The sequence below is a fragment of the Alligator sinensis genome, unplaced genomic scaffold (genome assembly GCF_000455745.1).
Source record: "Alligator sinensis unplaced genomic scaffold, ASM45574v1 scaffold402_1, whole genome shotgun sequence".
Taxonomy (NCBI): Eukaryota; Metazoa; Chordata; order Crocodylia; family Alligatoridae; genus Alligator; species Alligator sinensis.
In genome coordinates this window covers 241,081-253,199 of record NW_005842089.1, presented here as the reverse complement: position 1 = coordinate 253,199, position 12,119 = coordinate 241,081, and the positions used below count along the sequence as shown (strand labels likewise).

The window sequence follows — 12,119 nt, the reverse complement described above, 5'->3', positions numbered from 1 at the left end:
GGGCAAGAGAGAGCTGGCTGAACACATGGGGTCATTTAAAATCGGGCTGGCCAGGAATCTGGAGAATAGGTTATGAGAGACCAGGCCTGCACTGTGCTCCACCAGTGGGGCCAGCTGTTTGTACAGGACTCCTCTCTCATTTCTGTGATTCAGGGATGTCGTAAGGGCCTAATAGCTCACGCTGGAAACTCCAGATCTGGATTTTGCCTTGGTATGGCGTTGTGGTTTTGGGGCCATTTTAGAGATTCAGCAACGGGAGAAATCATGGCATTCAGATCTGTGACTCCCAAAATCCAGGGCGTGTGCATCAGACTCGTCCTTTCCTGGAGCAGAGATCTGTGTGTTGCATTTGAACGGTGAGTCTGGTTTTAAAAGGCACGGCCTGGGTGCTCAGGTGGGGGCTCCAGGCAAGCCAGTGATGGAAAGACGAGTGTTTGGGCAGCTGGTTTAAGCCCCTGGTTAGCTGTAAGAGGAGTCTCCCTGAATGCAGCCAAGGGGGCTCCAAGGTGGAGCGTCATTACCTACTGGTACTGTGCTGGTGCGGAGGGTCCCCAAGTAGGATGCGAGCCACGTGGCGTGAAGCCCGCTACAAGCATGCAGCAGCACGTGGTGACTTACCCAAAAACACTGCGGTGCTAAGCCCTGTCCGGACATGCTACAAAGACAGGCCCTTCGCCGTTCCAGCAAGCTAAGCAAACTGAAGTTGAGTCCCCGTGGCCACCCCCTCCCGGTTCACAGCGGCATGCATGGCTCTGCAACAAGGACGCTTTCCTTGCCATAAACGCCTCGACGCCCTGGCCGGGTCCCGAGACGGTGGCCACGTTGTCCTGTCCGTGGCTGCAGCCCACGCGCCTTGTGCAGACTTGATGAGTTGGTTCGCTCTCCCCTTCTCCTTTTTCTTCCCGTCACAGAAGAAAGTCATTCAGCCCAACATTGTTCAGGCCGCTTTTTGTGTCTGCAAAACCCGAACAGCAAAGACGACCGGACCTACCAGGGAACGAACGCCCCAATGGCAACAGTGGCTCTTTGTTAGCCCTGCCGTCCCTGACCCCATCCTCCGTGTCTGGGGCCCTGCCTCTTTAAAGCTTCAGCACGCCACGTCCGAGCCAACAGAGAGTTCAGCTTATTAATGAATTCGCTGGGTTAATATCCCAACAGTTTTTTTTTCTTTCTTTCTTTTTTTCCCCCTTAGCAGCATAATTTAGAAAGGCGGGGAGGAGAGAGAAAAACCCGGTCGCATTTCTGGGGAGGAAGCCACGGTACGGCTCATTGCTTTGGAGAAATGGAGCTGGAATGGCTGATCGGGGCCACGAGGAGATGTTGGGCCGGCCCTTTGCCTTTCCGTCTATGTGCATGTGTCTCTCTATCTCTTTTCTCCTGCGGGGTTCCCTGCATCAAAGCTTCTTCCAGTTCTTATGCTAATGAGGTGCATTAATGCTTAATGACTGTGAACAGGCTTGTTTAATTGCACCTATCTGAGCAGGAGGCACGTTGCCGTATAAGAGGGAACGACCATGTAAGCAGCTGCATGCCCTCCTGGACAGTCTTAATTACATGTAAAACTGATGTGATCTAAACCACCAGGCTGGTGATTAGTTTAGTGAGGCAGGTGGTACTTTGCAATTCAGTGCCTCAGAAACTCCGAGCAAGTGAGATCAGATTCTTTCGGAGGCTACGGAGGATAAGGCAAGCCCTGATCATCCTTGAATTTCACGTTGGGTGGGGACAGGCCCAGCATAGTAGATTAATTTAATTAATTTATTGCAGTTAGTTTGCAAAGACATTATCCGGGAGCCTCCGTGCAGAATACTGAGCAGTCCCATTAATGCAATGCTATTTCGCCTGTAAATCCTCTCCCCCAGTTACAGGAGGAATGAGCTGCAGTGGTCTCAGCTTTCTGCAGTGTTATCTCGCACTGTTTGAATGCGACTGATTGTCTGAACTACAAAGGGGCCCGGCGCTAATGCAAAGCCATCCCTGTTGGCACTAGACCTAGATTAATGACTCTGCATGCATTGCGTTGGCTCTAAACTGGATTTCCCTAAAGCAGCTCGCGGAGCTGCTGTCTGTGCTACAGTCTCTGTGCCTCTAGCAGGGCCGCAATTGTTCAGCTGGCGAAAGCATAGAAGCTGGGAGCACCTCCAAGAGCGAGGCTGTTAAGGAGGGGTGCACAGGTACGATGGTACCTGTCATCGCGAGCCATCTGCTGCTCATTAATGATGCTCACTTCTGGCAATGATTTGTTTTGCTTGGGTTTTTTTTTGTGCAGAGGGAGGAGGGAGCCCTGGTTGCAAATGCATGGCTTTGGGCAGGGGAATAAGTGGGGTCCGCATCTAATGGTGTTCTGCAGTCTGCTCGCGATGAGACTCCCAGCAGAGGCTTTGGGCCACCTGCCCATGAACTCTCTCCCCTCCTTCCCAAAAGGGCTGGTTTCCTCAACCGTGCTCCCCAAACACTTCCTCCCGGTCCTGCTTCCCTGTGAACTCCCGGATCTCTCCTCTCCAGGGCTGCCAGACCCCTTCCTGCCTCCTGCGTCCAAACAGCCCCTTCTCCCCCATCCTCCTGCCGTCCCCCGGCCTCCTTCCACGGCCTCCCTCGCGCCACTCGGCAGACAGACTTCCCTTCCGGTTGCAGCCCCGGTTATCGACCTGACCTCCCTTCTCCTGTTCCTTCCTCATCCTCCAGATATGCATATTTCTTTTAAAAGGATTTCTTCTGCTTCTCACTTGCTGGAAAAACCTCAGCCCAGGGTAGCGCCGGGGGTCCTGGTTTCCCACAGCCGCGCTGCCCCATTGAGACTTCTGCATTCCTTGCCCAAAGATCTCAAGATCTCACCTTAATCCCTGCGTTTGCAGGGTTTGGCTTCTTTCGCATGCATATATTGCGTAAGGTTTTGTCCCAGGGTGAGGGACCCGTCATGTCAGAAGATATTTTTGCTGTGCTGATTGTTTTTTTCCTTCTTGCAGTCGGTAGGAGGGTGCCCCATACCAGCTGATGCTACTCTTTGCCAGCTCGGTTGCCTAAATTAACTCAGAGCGATTGGCTGCATTTTTGCCTTCTTGCATGGTCGTGCACTATAAAGCAAATGCACGTTAGACAGGCAGTGAAAGTAGCTGCATAAGTGACAGGAGAAGCGGAGCCATTTGGGAGGTCTGGCTTTAAGAGAGGGGAAACCCGCTGTCCTTGACCTTGTGAAAGGAGCCTTGACCGGGGAAGAAGTGGGGTTGGTGTCAGGAGGGAGGGGGGACGAAGGTGGCTGCAGACTTCTTTAGCACTTCCTACCAGCTGATTCATTTCCTGGCTGGAGAAGGAGTGCTGCAATTGTGGGGGATGAACTGGCAGTTTAAGGAGACAAACAATGGCCAGGCTGAAGGTCTAGGGACGGACACCGGCCCTGCAGGGAGCCCAGGGCCAAACCCGGGTAAGTCAACAGGATCTGCACTTGAGCCTCTCGGTCGAATCCTGGGTCCGACATTTTTTAAAAGGGCCTTTGTTCTATCTTGCTGGCTTTGAACAAGCAGCGGTCAGCGCAGGGCACGAGTTCAGGGTAGCGGCAGGGGGGCGATTTGGTGCCCATTTAGGGAGCCGGCCCCTTATGCTGAAGCCTCTTCAGAGTGGGGGCTGCTCTAATTTGTGCCTTGCTCCCCAAGGCTCCTTTCTGGCAGGCAGGAATAGCCAGCGTGCGGAGATGCCAGGCTCCCCCTCCGCCGGCTCCTCCTGCTGTGCCATCTGTTGTGAGCTCTGTGCCACTCGTGGATGCCTCCTGGGCAGGGGGATCCCTCAGCTGGCAGATTTGCCAGTTTTGACGCTCCAGCAGAAGCAAAAAGGGCCACGGCGCATCCAAGAATCGGGCGCCTTAAAGCGCTAGCTGTAAAATCCTATACAACCCCGGATACAACCTCTCAATCGGTGTTCCCGATACATACTTTTGAGTCGGCTAAAGGGGAGACTCGCGCCCAGAAAATCTATCCCATTTCTTATACGGAGCCTGGTGCTTTCAGGGGGAAGGACTGTTGGGGCTTAGTTAGGGCTGGGTGGACGGCCGAGCAGTGTAGACACGATCGATAAGGCTCAGAGTTTGCGGATCTCGCTATCAAGGGCTGGTGCCTTGGATTCGGTAGCAGCTCAGGAGCGGGGCACAATAGCTCCCAACTGCCCATTTGCCTCTGGAGCCAGTGGGTATCGATCCCACATGGGATACGACCTTTTGCGACCCTGACCCATGTCACACGAGTAGGGCTAGGAAGCAAAGACGATGCTTTCCCCGGTCGCGCTGCGTGTCATCTCTCTTGCTGCAGTAGGTTCATCTGGGTCGCAAGGAGAGTCCTCACCGGTGCTGTTGCTGGAGGTGGGGAGGCCCGGTCATAGAGCAGGAGGCCGCTTTATCCTTACAACGGGAACAAAGGACAACCCTTTGCTTCTGTACAGGCTCCAATAAAAGCCAGAGTATTTTACGGAGCAACGCTAGACGCACGGGATGTGTGGCTTTCACCTGGCTGCTTGCACACCCTGCACTTGTCGTGGGACTTCACTTATCAGCTTTGCGGGGACCGGAGCAAAGCAGGAGGGGAGCTCAGCGCTGCCCCGGTCGCGATTCATCCGAGTGCCACATGCTGGCAAAAACCACCCTCGCGCCGAACCCTAGCCCAACTGAAATCTTTTTTTAGACCTCCCCCCTTTGCCAAGCACGCTTCCTTTCCTTTGATTCTTGCCACCTACATGCAGCCCGAGTGCAACGGCAGCACAAAAAACATTGCAACATTCAGGCAAAGGCTTTCCTGTCTAATGACGTTAAATTTATTAGCCAAAACTCCAGCTGCACCAGGATGGGATCTAATAATATTCAGGCTATGAAGACATGAAGTAGAAAGAAGCTTAAAGCCCTTTTTATTTCACAGTAAAACTGTCAGTAAATAACTGGATTGTCTTGAGACTGAGAAAATGGGGATTTATCTTCCTGAACATGAAAAGTGTGCTTATTTTTTTTTTTTATCAGCTTCAAAAAGCCCCAGCAACCTTGATTTTTTTTTTTTTTCCTTCCACACCGTGCTCCACCGCGCTGCCAAGCCCCAAAACCATACAAATCAAGAGACAGGCTCTAAAGATATTTTTAATTAAATTAATTCCTTCCTTTCCTTCCCTAGTTCTCCCTTGTCCCCTCCTCCATTCTCTCTCTCTCTCTGTGTCCCCAGCTAATGACTTCTAAGCACGGTGACATTTCAGCACTGGCTGTCACTAACACCACACTTCCATGCTGGTATATAAATTGGGTACAGAGATGCACTATTCCCTGCAGAAGGTTTCCCATTTGATGATATTCTCCGAGGTAAACCTCCAATAGCTCCCTGTTTTCTTTAATAACGCTAATAGGCATAGATTAATTAAACTGTTATATTACTTCCTCCTTTCTACTAGCACCAGTTAGAAATCTTATTACCTGCTCCTCTCTCCTTGCCTTGTCCCCAAGGTGGTTTCATTCCAGCCAGTTACCAAGGTTTCTCCAAGGCTGTAGCACAAGGTGAAACTACAGACAGTGTCTTGGAAAGGCCAGATTCTGCTTGCAGGTCTACCCTTGAAAACCTTTTGACTTTAAAGGAATCACATGGGTGTAATGGAGGGCCCTAGGCCTGTCGGTCTGAAAGGTTCGTTCTTTTTTTCTTTTTTTGATCCCTACAGCAGGTCTATTGTTGAGTCTAGATGCCCCCCTCTCAAAGGGACCGCAGATGTAGAAGAGAGGAACTGTATACATCCATCAACTCCTTAAGGGCCCCAGAATGTATTTAGGTCAGCTTGCAGATAGCGTGTGGCTGGAGTGAAGGGGGCTTTTGAAGGATGCTCGGGATATACTGTTGCACATCTGGCCACTTCTGTTATCGAATTGCTCTGTGGTTCTGGTTTCCAGACTGTGGGGATGTGGCAGTCCTGGTGGGTGAATGTGACGGGATCTGGGGGAAAAGGGAGGGAGTAAAGGGGACACATCTAGGAAGGCAGGGATAGATGGTAGCCGGATGGCTTCCTGGGGGGCACGCCGGTTGGCTGGAGGGGTCACGGCACAAGGCTTTCCCCACGCACGCATTTGTGCTGCCCTTGGAAATCCGCTCTGGAGCCTTCTGCGCTAATGAAATGTATAATCAACATTACCGTCGTCTCTCCCATTTGTCTAGCGCTCTTTGTTCGCAAGGGTCCCAAAAGGTTTTTATGAACTGGGAGCAAAGCCCCAGAGTCCTTCGCTTTTGCTCGGTGGGAGTTGCAGCTTTGTACGAGAGCGACAGGAGATAGGCCCTGTAGTTGCGGGAATCACTTTGGGACGGGTGTGCACCACATCTGGTCTCGCTGCCGGCAGCTGGTGCGCAGCAAGGAGGGGCACGGGCAGCCTGGCTCCAAGTGTTGCTCTGGACCTTGGCCGTCCACACAGAGCAGATAAGATGTTAGCTGCTGCGGTGTCACCCGAATGCACCAGCTGAAAGCAGCATCCTGGCCCTTACGAAGAGCCCTCGGCTATTCTCACATGCACCCATCCATGGGCGGCAGGGGCGGCCCAGAATCCCCCTGGCATTCGCAGGTGCCAGTTCCTTCCCCAAAATGGCCCTCTATCCTGCTCTGCAAGGGGTGCAGCACAGGGCGTCTTGTGGCCGCTCTCCGCGGTTTATATGGGGGATATTCTCTCGCGACTAGTCTGGTTCGGTATGCTGCCAGAATGGCTTATAAGGCCCAGAGCAGGGCACAAAGCCTCTGTGTGCGTGCTTGCAATGAGCTGAATGCACAATCCTTGCCTGGCTCTGCCATCCTTAGAAACGTAAAGGTGCCATATGCAGGAAGCCAAGGGTCCAAATTGCATTTGTAAATACCGCGCCACAGACAGAGGGCAGGACCAAGCACTTTCCGCACCGATGGAAAGCAAGGAGACCTATAGTCTCCAGCACCTTCCTAGGATCGGCCCCAAACCTGGGGATAAATGAGCGCGCGTGGTGTTAGGCAGACCTGCCAGGGAAACTTGGGGATGTTAATTTACCTGAGGTATTTACTATACTGATTACTGAAGATACTCTGATTACTGCGTGAAATATTTCTATACCTCCAGCCTGATTAACCCATATCTGCAAAATAAATATTTGTCTCATTACAGTTATGTGATCGTGCAATCAGAGACCCTATCAGGACAGAAAAGGGAGAGAGATAAGGTTTGGGGGGGTGGACTTGTTCGGAGACAGGCAGGGGGACAGGGAATGAGGGAGCCGAGAGGGACGGACGCATCTGGAGCAACCAAAGCTGTGGGATTGCAGCACCCGGGGGCAGGACTCTCCTTGCAGCGCATGGGTGCGTCCTTGGGGCGAATTCCAGCGGAGCTGCTGCTGCTTTGCTGGTATCAGTGAGAGAAGGGTCTGGTCCTTGGCACGGCAGGTTTGAATCTCAGCCTGGCAGGAGCAGCAGAGCCTTCCTGTTTTAGAAACAGATTCAATGAGTGCCAGGCAGTGCTTCAGGCGTGCAAGTCTTTCAGGGGATCCCTTGAAGACCAAATGTTCTCGTCTGTGTGAGCATCGATGACCTCCCGGCACGGGGCCAGTGTATGGCACGTCGGCTTTCCACCCCTCCGGCCCCGATCCTTGGCTCTGGCTGCCCGAGGCTTAGCGCCGGGCCTGGGGAGACTTCCTGCTTGCTGATTTGGAGAGTTGAGTGAGGGTAGGATCCTCGACAATACCGGATGCAAGTCTTGGAGGGGAGGTGGGGGGGCATGTGGTCTGCCTCGCAGCACCGTGCGCCATTGCTGCATCAGCACATCTTGAACAAGGATCAGCGCCGGTCTGTTGTGAGAGACCCGAAGTCGTTCTTCCAAGGGCAGGGTGCGATGGGGAGGAAACATGAAGGCTGCTATGTGTTGCCAAAGGGAAACCACCGCCGGTGTGGCGGTACATTTGCATGGCATTATATTTCGGTAATGCTAATGAACATCCATAGCCTGGCTAGGTATGTACGTGTCAGCAATGTCCTCTCCTGGATGACCCGCCGGTATTTGATTAGCATTTCTTTGACTTTGCCTTCTCAAACGCAAATACCGAGCAACGTGTGCGAAATAAAAAAAAGCCCCCCCAACCGCACGCCTGCGCGCACGGGAGAAAGGAGCCCGACCAAAATCTGACACGCCGCTGCCCAGGCTTCCCCCCCCGGGGAGACGATGAGAACAAACATGTGACAGATGTTAGTCATGTCGCTTCATGCGCTACTGGAAGGCGCTCGGTGATGAAGAGGGTGGAAGAGCAGAACAGACTCGCCGGTGAGAGCAGAATAGCATTGCTGTCTAATGGCTGGTGGCCCCTGAGAGGTTTGAAGCCCCTGTGCGGTATCGAAGGCCGTATCTGAGAGAGATTCTCTTTCAACTCGAGTGGCAGCAGGCTGAGCTCGGAGCCGCACGCTTGGATCCAGCCCGCCTGCAGATTAGCTGGTGTTTGCAGCATCCCCCGTTTGTCCCTGCAGACTCCCTGCTCTCGCGTGGAAAGCATTAGAGGATCTGCGGGGCTTCGGTCTCGTCTTGGGTTTCTCCAGCGATCGTCACCATAAGAGCGAGCCTGCTGTTTCGCCTCGTGCAGAGGTCGAGTCAGACGCCCCTTTCCGAGCGCCGCTAGTGAGAGTGCCCAGGAATTTAACTGCCTGCCCTCCCGCGTGATGCACAGGCTGCAGCAAAGACCAGGCGCTCTGTGCGAGACACCCAGAGAGACAGGCTGAATGGCAGGCTTTGCCTCTCTCTTGCCACGCCGCACAACCTGGGGCTTGGTTCGTGCCCCCGCTCTTGCCCCCGGAGGCAGCGGGCGCGGGAAGTGTTGTGGAAGCAACAGTCTCAGCCCGAGGCGTCGGGGAACGGGCGCTCCCGTGACCCCTCCGGTCTCTGGCATGGAGATTTCTGCCCCGGGGGGTGGTGATAAGGTGGGGCCAGGAGGACGGGAAGTGCAAAGCGCCTGCGTGGGAACATTCGTGCTCCCTCGGAGACGTGGCTTTCCTCCAGTGGGCGTCTTAAGACAGAGGCAGGGCCTTTCCGCCACCTCTCTCGTTCGCAGCGATGCGGCCACCTCCCTTCTCATTTACGAGGATATGAGCAGCCTCTCCTCCCTCCATCATAATCCCTGATTATGCAATATCCCAAGGGCAATTATAGCAATTGCTTACGTGGAAAAGTAATATCGGGAAAGTATTTAGTCATTTTTAACGGTGCTGCGGGTGGCTTCCTTAAGGTGGTTCTGGCTTCCTCTGCTCCTCCGATTATGCATCACTTCCCTGCTCCTCTTTGTTTCCAGCGACTTCTAGAGGGACGGAGGTTGGCCCGGGCAAGACAGAGCCTCATTTTGCAAAGCAGCAAGTGGAAGCGAGACGTGGAGTTGGCTCTCCACGGCCCCCAACCGGTGGTTTGGACTCCTTGAGCGCTGCGGATTTGCTCTGTCGGTCCCTCTCTAGCTAGCCGTCCCTCCACCCGGCCCCGACTGCATTTTCATTAGGGCGCTTACACGAGGCGCCACCAAAATGGCAGGTGCGAGGGCATTGCACCCCCCACTCCCCCGTGCACGTGGTCACGAACAAAGGGCATCGCGGCAACATCGCCGCCTCGACGCTGCTTTCAGAGGGGAGCCGCTGGCATTGCGCGGTCCGACACGGGAGGCGCAGGCGGGCTCAGAGGAGGGGCACCGGTCCCTCCAAATCCCCGTCTGTCTCCTTCCCGTAGGGATTTGCCTCGGGTTCGTAGTAAACAAGAAAAGCCGTTATGGCCGTTTAACTGTCACTCCGCAAACAACCCGTGCCGCCCTCCCCCTACTCCTTTGCTGTGTACAGGGGGGGTCATTTGCATAATAGCACTGTTGTGAAAGGCTCATTTGCATAAAGGGCATGGAGGGAAGATCCCTGCGAGACCGTCTTGGAGGAGCGTCTTTGGAGAGAAACGAACCCGAATCCAGTGCAGCCCCATCTGGCGAGTTAGGATGGCCGCCCCGTCTCAACATAGCGGCTGCAGTGCCTGGCTTCCCCGCGTTGTCCCCCTGCCCACTTCCCTCCCTACGTCTCCATCCCAGTTTCCCCCTATCGGCCAGTCCCGGTCCATTTGTCCAAGCGATCCCCACCTCGCCTCTCCAGCAGCGTTCAGTTTGGGTTTCCCTGCCCCACACATACCTGCCCATCCCAGTCACACCACTTGTCCCAGTCCACCCTTTCCTCCCCTTTGTTCCCTCAAACGCCTGCCTGTTCGGCGATGCTGGGAGGGAGTCATTGAGATCGCGTGGCAAATGGGTTTCCTAGTCTCGGTTCTGGACTTGGACCCCAGCCAGGCCCAGCGCAGCCGGGAGCAGCCCTTGCAGAGAAAGTCCAACGTTGCCTCCGTACGCCAGGGCTTGCAGGGAGCCGGCTGAGTTGCTTCCTGGGGATGATGCTGGTGTAACCCATGTATTATCCTGCAGAATTTGATTCATTTACTTTTTTGAGGAGTGGGGAGAAGTAAAGACTGAGGACTAGGAAGGAGGCGACATGGAGTCGGTTGCTGTCTTCTGCACACGTGGACAAGACGGGGCAGGGAGGGCCCCGAAACAGCGGAAGGAAGACGGGGCGCTTCCCAGCCATGTTCGGTAGCTGCTTGAGAAGCTGTATAAGAAGACAGCATTTAGGACAGGCAGTCTGGCAGGTGCCATACGCATTCACCGACGGGGAGCTGTACCAATCAGCTGGGGATGGGAGCGCTATAAATTAGCGGGTTGAAAGGCAGCCCCCCGGGCTCAGTGAATCGTCTCAGTTCTGACGTAACTCGTCACTGAGAGCGGTGAATCGTTGAGGCAGGACCATGACATGTGTCTGGTTTCAAGGCTGGGGCACATAGCCTGGACCACTGTGGATAGGAAGGGGAATGCATTTCCAGCCTAACTGACTTTGGCCTCCATAAGGCTCATCTTTGGTCCACTGCCTTGTGTTTTATGGACCGAGAGGCAGAGCTGGGAGGGGAGTCTAGAGCCACTATGGATTGTACATTTAACTCATCATTGGAAGAGTAGAATCTTACATTTAACTCGTCCTTGAGATCATCATGGATCTTGCATTTAACTCTCTGTTGAGATCATGATGGATCTTGCATTGAACTCATCATCGAGACAGTTGGAACGTGCATCTTACATGCAACTGCGCTCGTTGTGTCCCAGGCACAAAGGGAATGGGGCAGAGCTCGCTTAGGTGAGGGCATGCAAGCTCTGTCCTGACTTTGCTGGGCTCTTGGGGGAAAACGGTGCCCCGATACAGTGAAGCCCTTGCAGAGGCAAGGAATAGTCTCAGCACTTGTACCACTTTGAGTGCAGCGGCTGAGGAGACGGCTGGTTACTCAGCGAAGGGCTGCAGCGCTCTTTGCTGCAGGGCTCCCCAGACCTCTGTTTGCCAACAAGGCGCTGAAGTGTTTGGAGAAGGATGGAGAGGCTGCTGTTCTTCTCCGGCTCTGAAGAGTCCAGGTGACACACGCGTTGTATTCTGGCCTCCCCAGATAGCTATGCTTTCCCCGGTCTGAAAGACAACTACCGAGGAACGTGGACACTAAAGCACAGGAGCGGACACGTGATAAGGAACCTTGCACTGGAGCGTAGGGCAGTTTGTATAAGGACCGGCGGATTTGCAACCCATGAACTGTTTATTCCTCCCGATTCCCAACACTGGTGACCGCACTTTTGTGTGCGCTAATGTTTGTTTGCTAAGTCGTTGTATAGCGCTCTCTCCTTGATACCGAGCGGAGGCTGCTATTCAGAGCTGCATTCAGGGTTTGATGTACAAAAGCCCCGAGACGTGTGACGTTCTCCAAAACCGTCCTGAGCAGCCTGAAGTCTGGCCTGTGCTTCAGCAACGAGTTCACTGCAATGCAAGAAAATGGGTTGGGTGCTAGAGTCTTTGGTGATCTTAGCTACTTAACCTGAATGCATCTCTACCGAGTCAGTGCGGGTCGTGATTGTGCAAAGACTTGCAACGTGGCCAAAGATGGACCTGTTTTCATGGGTAGGAGAAAAGACACGTCCCTCGCATAAATGCCACCCCACTTCCAGTTTCAAATCCCTGTTTCAAAACATATTGGGCCTTTAGAGTTACTCCAAGGTAAAGTTGCCAGGATCTTCTAACAC

The 12,119-nt window shown here is 53.9% G+C and overlaps 1 protein-coding gene across 1 annotated transcript in view; it reads left to right on the top strand.

Annotated features, from left to right (window-relative positions):
• Positions 1-27: 27 nt before the first annotated feature.
• RAI1 (retinoic acid induced 1) overlaps positions 28-12,119 on the top strand; it is a 94,278-nt gene continuing 82,186 nt past the window's right edge. The window contains 1 exon segment of the mRNA XM_025204575.1: positions 28-356. The gene's annotated coding sequence lies outside the window, so the exon portion shown is untranslated.